The sequence below is a fragment of the Rattus norvegicus genome, chromosome 4 (genome assembly GCF_036323735.1).
Source record: "Rattus norvegicus strain BN/NHsdMcwi chromosome 4, GRCr8, whole genome shotgun sequence".
In the NCBI taxonomy this organism is placed as follows: Eukaryota; Metazoa; Chordata; class Mammalia; order Rodentia; family Muridae; genus Rattus; species Rattus norvegicus.
The window spans coordinates 1,351,519-1,359,639 of record NC_086022.1 but is presented as its reverse complement, the minus strand read 5'-3'; the positions used below and the strand labels follow the sequence as shown (position 1 = coordinate 1,359,639).

Genomic DNA, 8,121 nt, shown 5'->3' with positions numbered 1-8,121 from the left:
GCGCCCAGGCACCCGACCGGCCCACGCCGATGCGTCCCCATGGTGGGGAGAGCGGGCGAGGACAGCAGCTGGAGTGGTGGAGCGAGCAGGAATGAGCCACGAGAAGGGTTGCCGGCCCCCGGCACCGGTGGATGGCGAGATCGACGCCCACGCAGACCCACCGGGCATGGACGACAAACGGACGCCTCCCAAGTCTGAACGTCGGGAGACAGAGGGCCGAGGGGAGAGGCCCTGCGAGCAGAGTCCCAGCTGCAGGACGCCTCCCCCCCCCCCGCGACGAAACCGCAGGGGGGGTGCAGCGATTGATCCTCAAGCTTCTCTCAGACAGGTGTAGCCCCGGGAGGAACCCAGGGCCTCAAGTGCGTTCATAGTGTCCATGATCAATGTGTCCTGCAATTCACATTAATTCTCGCAGCTAGCTGCGTTCTTCATCGACGCACGAGCCAAATGATCCACCGCTAAGAGTTGTATCAGTATCTGGGGTGTGAGCGAACTCCTATGGGTACTAACAACAGCACCAGCTCCCCCGCCGGCCCTTGCTGAACCGGAAGAGAGGGGCCAATGGCAAGGCTGCGCCACCTCAGGCCGGCCAGAGGGAAACTAAAGGATACATGTGAAAAGAAAAAAAAGACAGGGTCGGGAACGGAAAGGCGGAACACACGGTACAAGGGACGCCGCGCACCCAGCACCCGGCGGCGGCCAGCCAATGGGCGGGCAAGTCTGGCGCTCGGGCCGGGACCCCACGGGCGCCCAGAGGGGGCCCGCAACATGGCCCCTGACCGCCTCCTCTGGAAGCGCCGGCGGCCGGAGGGGGCCCGCTGAGTTTCAGGGAGCAACAGGTGGAGGGAGGAAACGGGAAGCCCTCCTGCGGATGACCGACGGGCGGTAGGGCGACCCCCCCCCCCCAGGGTTCTTTAAACCTCCGCACTGGAACACGACTGCTAAGTACCCGGACAGGATCGGGGCAGACACGCGAGGCCCAGAAGGCGGGGTGGGGTGCTCGAAAACCATCAGCGGCACAGGCACCCCCGCACTCGACAGACCCACCCAGGCACCAGCAAAGCTGGAGAGCTGTGGCGAAGGGGCAGCAGGTGCCCAGAGGAGAGCGAGCGCGTCCCGGCCACCGCCCGGGAAGAGATCACATACCATTTCTCTTTCTTTTTCTTTCATTGGGGGAGGGGATTTTTTTAATTCACATTTTAAATATTATCCCATTTCCTGATTTGCCCTCTAGAAACTGGCTATTATTTCCCCTCATGCCTCCTGTTCTATGAAGGCAGTTCCTCACTCACCCACTCACTCCTTCCAACCTGCCAATTCTGACAGTTCCCTACACTGGGGCATCAAGCCTTGACAGGACCAAGGGCATTTGCTCCCATTGGTGCCTGAAAAGGATATCCTCTGCTTCATATGCAGATGGAACCATAGGCTCATCCTTGTGTATTCTTTGGATGGTTGTTTAGTCCATGGAAGATCGAGGACAGGGGTTTGGTTGGTTGATATTGTTCTTCTTATGGGGTGGCAAACCCCTTCAACTACTTCAGTTCTTTCTGTAACTCCTCTTTTTCGAACCTTGTTCTTAGCTCAATGGTTGACTGCAAGCATTCTCTCTCCCTTCTTCTCTCCCTTCTCCCCTCCCTCTCTTCTTCCCTCCCTCCCCACACCACTCTATGTTTGTATGTTTGTGTGTTTGTGTGTCTCTGTGTATGTGTGTGTGTGTCTGTCTGTGTGTCTGTCTGTATGTCTTTCTAAGTGAATGTCACTTTTCTTTTCTTAGATAAAGTGATGAGATAAGAGTCTTACCCAAGCTATGCAAATATGTCCTTTAGGCTGAAGCCAGAGTATTTTTATCCCTCTGTTCTACTATTTATAGACCTAATACTAGGAGCTTCCAGCCTCCATGTAATCCAACCTTCCAAGCTGACTGATTCAATATGGTTTCTCTTGGCATCTTCATGAGTTGCTCTACTTGGACTCACATTAACTTGGACAATGTGTTACAATCTTCTGGATCCTTCTAATTCTCCAGCTTTTTCTGTTTTCCCCAGTGAATAGTTTGTTCTCTCAGAACCTGAATCTGTAAAATCATGTCCAGAAAACTTCCGTAAACACATGCCACACACAACAACTTCTCTTTCTTGCTCTACTTCTCTCTGTCTTTCTTTTATCTATTTTTGACTCTCTTTATCTACTCTCCTGTATTCTCTGATTCCTAAGCTGTTCTCATGTGAATTGGGCATATTTTATCTATGATACATTCTGTCACTTTTTTCTTTGAATTACTACTTTATCGGGAACTCAATTATATGACACTTTCAAACATGGCTACTTCCTTATATAAACTAACCTTACAATGTACAATCATTTTGCTAATATTTATCTACATAGTTCTTACCTAGACCTATTGGTTGTAAAGAATTAACCTTTCAGGATGCCTATATTTAAGGCAGAATATTTCTGACCTTTCATATATGATGTCCTGTGTCTCAAAGATGAGAGTATTAGAATAAAATTATTCTATGCATTTTCTAGAAGGTTGAAAGATTCAACTTTAGTCTTATTTTATGATCCCATTAGCAGCCATCAGTCCAAAACACAAAATCACTAAAATAAATCCTAGTTGCATCAGGTAGGATGGGAAGATATCCCAGTAATTAAGCAGGCAGGAAATGTTAGAGAGACATGGGAAGAAGAGTGTTTATTGGTCTATATTTATGGCTTGCTCAGCCTGTGTTTTCATAAAAGCTAGAACAATAAACCCAGGAGTGGGACAACCTAAAGGGAGCTGGGCCCTCCAACAAAATTATCGATCAAGAAAGTGCCCACAGGCTTTTTCATTGGACAATCTTATGAAGAGTTTTTTCTCAGTTAAGATTTCTTCTTCCAAGTTATCTCTAGTTTTATATCACATTGAAAAAAACCTTCTTATATAGTTTGTAGGTGAGAGTTTGTCGGTGTATATCTCTAAACTTATGTTTGAAGTGATATCATTAAAATTTTTACAAAAGAATGGCTAATAATAACGTGTGTGTGTGTGTGTGTGTGTGTGTGTGTGTGTGTGTTTCTTTAATCCCGCAGGCTTTCACCCAATACTTGGTACCGTGTCGGTGCGGGCATTGGGCACCGACATTGTATGTCAGTGAAATTATGTGGGTATATGTGTTTCTGCATGCCCACAGGTATTACATGTATCATAATAGGGTATTAAAAAGGACAATGTCTTAATCTAAAGAAATGCTTTAGATTGTAGCACACACCAGCAAGAAAACATTCACTTTTTGGCATGGGGTAGCAATTGGACTTGCAACAATAAATTATGAAATATACTAGGAAGAGTGAAATAGCTCAGTAGGTAAAGATATTTGTTGCCAAGGCAGTTAACCTTGGTTTGGTCCTTGGGACATACACAATGGAGGGAGGAAATGAATGCCATAAATTGTACTTCGTCATCCACATGTGTGCAATCACATGCAGAAACAAGCAAATACTCAACTAAAAGAATCAGGAAATTAGAATTCTATAAATATAGGACTTAAAATATATGCATAAATTAAAGTAAGGAAATAGGTTGACATGAGATATGGTAAGAATTCTGTAAAGCTGATACATACCCAGACTTAAAGAAAGTATCCCTATGTGTGTTCTGTTTCACCCATTTCAGACGCAAGAAAAAAATTACATACATGGAATTTCTGCCTAGTATTACAGAGCAACAGAACATAATATTGAGAATTAAAAGAAGAACACATATATCATATGAAGGCAACTTGGTCTTGCAGAGATAAGCTAAACAATTCCTGGATACTATAAGTTCAGACTCATGAACATGTATTACTCAGATTGATGAATCAAAAAACTTAAATATGGGGCATGTAGATTCCAGAGACTTTTCCACAGTGGAACTGTGGGACCTGGGTGACCAGACAACAGAACTTGTATTTGTATCACTTAGATTTATAGGGACCTTTCCTTGCATGGTGGAGGAATAGGTATCTACACTGAAATGTACTATATGTAACTAGAGAAATAAAACAAAATGTTCTCCTTTATAACCAAATCAGGAATACTAATAGGAGATTCCAGGTTTCTTAGTCACATCGTGAAATAGAATCAGGTGACCTTGTTCCAATATGATATTCTTCATTCTTTCTGAGATATGAGGAAGAGGATCAAATAAAATACCCCAACAACCTGGGTTTAGGGTAATATATTAGTTAGAAATCTCAAGTGTATGAGTCCAAGGGGATCTGACATCCATCAGGAGTCATGGAATACTTCCACTGGACTCTCCACAGTGGTTGCCTGTGTAGGATTTAGTTGCTGAATCAGCACTCATTTTTCAAATGTAGAAGACATCAAAATATAGACAAGGGGGATCATCCTCATATTCATTTACAAAGCACACCCACAAGTTTTCTACTGTCTTCCTTGGAAAGGATAAATTTAAAAGAGTAAAACAATATTATTATACTCAAGGAAAAAGCTTGTGTAAAGCTTTTTGTGTAAAAAGCTTGTTTTGTTTCTTGTCAAAGAAACAAAACAACAATTAAAGGCAAAAGTCTATGTTTTTCAATAGAGTGACTATAAGTAAAAGAAGTATACTTTAAGCAGCCATTGTTATCTTCTTCAAATTTATGGAGCATGGATGTTATAAAATGAATGATAAGATAGAATAACAATGTAGGGCGAGAAGGTAATTGAGAGAGGAGCAGAAATTAAAATCAAAGCAGCTCAGAGCATCAAAGAACCCTGTGGTAAAACCATATCTGCAGCAACACAATTGTAAGCAATACCCATTATGGAAAAGTAAAAGACAATTCAAAAGGCACATTAATGTATATGATGGACACTTTTGTCAACTTGGATTTACATGCCTCTAAATCTGGTGCGGTTTGTCTCCTATCGAGAAGGCAAAATGTTCCCCTTCAGAAATTTGAAGTAGATTGAATAATTTTACCCTCCTTGTCCTAGTAAAAAGAATAATAAGGCCAGAAAATAATTTAAATTGTAAACGTGTGTATGTGGCGGGGTGTGTCTTTGTTAAATTATGTGTGAGTATTTGCATGTATAGGGTTGCCTGTGGAGGCTAGAAAAGGAAGGGTATTGGGTCCCTGAAACTGAAATTACCCGTGATTATGAGTCATCTTGTTCTTTGAATCTAACATGGGTCTTCTTCAAAAGTAGTACATGTTCTTAATTTCTCCGTCATCTCTCCAGTCTCCTGTAAAAATAAGTTAAAAAAATTATTTCTGTTGCCTAAAGACAAGGAGGCTGAATGAATATAATGATTCTGAGGTTATTTTTAAAGATGAAATTCATTATGATAGACAATGGGCATAATATATCTAAAACTAAAAAAAGATAAAGTGCAAACAATAAGGAACAGTGTGCTGTATGAGAGATGTTGCAGGGTAAAAAATGACATGAAACTTTCTAAAGAGGCTTGAGTCTGCTTATAAGGTCACAGTACTTTGTGTGTACATGTTTGTGTGGGGGCACATGTGCATGCAGTTGCATGTCCACAGGTGTGAATAAGGAGGTCAAAGGTCAATACTGGGTATCATTCTCAGTCACTCTCTACTGTATTGATTTTGTGACATGGTCTCAAGCTGACCATGGAATTACCAATTTAGCTAGACTGGGGCTCTGTCAAGCCACAGGGTTTCTTTCTTCTCCATTTCACAGGCACCAGGATGATTAGCTTGGAACACAGTCCCATGACTTTTTACATGTTCTCTGGAGACTGCACTCAGATCCTCATGCATGTATCAGAAATAATTTAGCAGAGTTGCTACCTCTTTCTGGCAGTGGCCATGTAGCTGCTGCAAGGAATAGCATATGAGTGCTTCAGTGACAGGATTCTACTGTGGCAATTCCATGGAAACCACTTCTCAGTTGACAAGGTAAATTTGGTGGCCTTTATATTTAGTACCAAGTTTGCATGCCCTACAAGCTCTCCATTCCTTCATTGTACTGCATATAGTCATTATCAAAACTGTAGCACTTCATCAGTCATGGACAAGGCCATCTGGAGTCACACAGACTAAGTCACTGTGGATGATTCTACATTTTTCTCAAAACTCTTTCAAGGGATAAAATGTTCTTCACCTTTTTTGTATCTATCAATCCTCCAGATGTTACTATAAATCCTGGGAATTTGAGACTTATAATCATATCTTTAGAGAAGTACCCAGTCACACTGAGCAAGTCTGTGTCAGTTGTGGAGAGAGGTCCTGCTTACATAACTGTTTTTAAGAAGCTATATCTGATCAGTGGAGACATGGAAAATGCAGAGATTATGTTGGATTGATAGAGACTTGAAAATGGCTCTTAGAATGATTACATCTTACAAAGATCTATATATTAGAAAGATGTCTAGAAGATCTGCTTTGTAAAATGAACTTGTCTGTCTGCAATTAAAAGGGAATTATTATAGGAGATAATAACTAGGTATAGTTTACCAACAAATGTTTAATTCGGCCTCTCACCATGCATAACTATGTAACCATGTTTGCTACCACACCAGTATGTCTTCCTGTTTATAGGACAAGCCTGCCCAGTCATCTCTTTTGTCTTGCTGAATTTGTGCTTTTTAATGCAAAATAAGTTTAGGTGGTGACTGATCCAAGGAATGGGAGAAGGAGGAAGGGGAACTATTGGGGGATTTGTGTAAAGATAGAGCTTTTGAAATGTGGATATTATGATTTCTTTTAATAATTTAAGCAATGATATCACTGCTTGGGTAAGCTCAATTGTCATTGTATAAATATAGAAGGCTCAAGTTATTTGTGGCCACTTGCCTGAAAATCAAAAGGTGGTCAGTGTCTTCACTTTTGTTAACTCCCCTTCTCCATCTCAGGACCTAAACATTATAGCTAGAACTGGCTTTGGCATCTTCTTGGTTCCTAAATTTTAATTTTTTAAAAATTTTTATTAGATGTATTTCTTTACTTCCATTTCAAACATTATTCCCCTTCCCAATTTCCTGTATATAAGCCCCCATTCTCTCCCCTCCCCCTCCCCCACACAGGTATTCCCCCTATACATCCACTTTATCACCCCCCCCATATTCCCCTGCACTGGTAGTCCAACCTTGGCAAGACCAGGGGCTTCCCCTTCCCCTGGTGCCCCAAAAGTCTATTCTCTGCTATATATGCCGTTGGAGCCCTGGATTATTCCATGTATAGTCTTTCGGTACTGGTTTAGGCCCTGGAAGCTCTATTTGGTTGGCATTGTTGTTTTGATGGGGTTGCATGCTCCTTCAACTGTTTCAATATTTCGTCTAATTCCCTCCAAGGGTCTTGTTCTCAGATCAGTGGTTTGCTGCTAGCATTGACCTCTGTATTGGACATCCTCTGGATGTGTCTCTCAGGAGAGATCTATATCCGGCTCCTTTCAAGATGCATTTTATAACTTCATCAATCTTATCAAGTATACATATATATATACACATACATATACATATATATACACATATATACACATATATACATACACACACATACAAACACACACACATATATATAGATATAGATATATAGATATATATACATATATATATATAGATAGATAGATAGATAGATAGATAGATAGATAGATAGATAGATAGATATAGATATAGATATAGATATATCCCCTTTTAAGAAGGAGTGGGAGCATCTGATTTTTGGTCATCCTTCTTCTTGAGCATCCTGTGGTCTGTGGATTGCCTCTTGGGTAATTCAAGCTTTTTGGATAATGTCCACTTATCAATGAGTGCATACCAAGTGTGTTTTCCTGTGATTGAGTAACCTCACTCAGGATGATATTTTCTAGTTCATTCCATTTGCCTATGAATTTCATGAAGTCATTGTTTTTGATAGCTGAGTAGTACTCCACTGTGTAGATGTACCACTTTTCTTAATCCATTCCTCTTTTGAAGGGCATATGGGTTCATTCCAGCTTCTGGCTATTATAAATAAGGCTGATATGAACATAGTGGAGCATGTGTCTTTGTTGTATGTTGGAGCATCTTTTGGGTATATGCCTAAGAGAGGTATAGCTGGGTTCTCAGGTAGTGCAATCTCCAATTTTCTGAGGAAACTGCAGACTAATTTACAAAGTGGTTGTACCAGTTTGCAA

The 8,121-nt window shown here is 41.4% G+C and overlaps 1 long non-coding RNA gene and 1 other non-coding gene across 2 annotated transcripts in view; both read right to left on the bottom strand.

Moving 5' to 3' along the window:
* Positions 1-314: 314 nt before the first annotated feature.
* On the bottom strand, positions 315-467 carry LOC120102761 (5.8S ribosomal RNA). Its single transcript, XR_005504346.2, has one exon. It is a non-coding gene; the product is annotated as a 5.8S ribosomal RNA (ribosomal RNA).
* Positions 468-6,760: 6,293 nt separating this feature from the next.
* Positions 6,761-8,121, bottom strand: part of LOC102555256 (uncharacterized) — a 37,049-nt gene continuing 35,688 nt past the window's right edge. The window contains exon 5 of the long non-coding RNA XR_005503362.2: positions 6,761-6,905. This is a non-coding gene — a long non-coding RNA (uncharacterized LOC102555256). The remainder of the gene's footprint in view (positions 6,906-8,121) is intronic.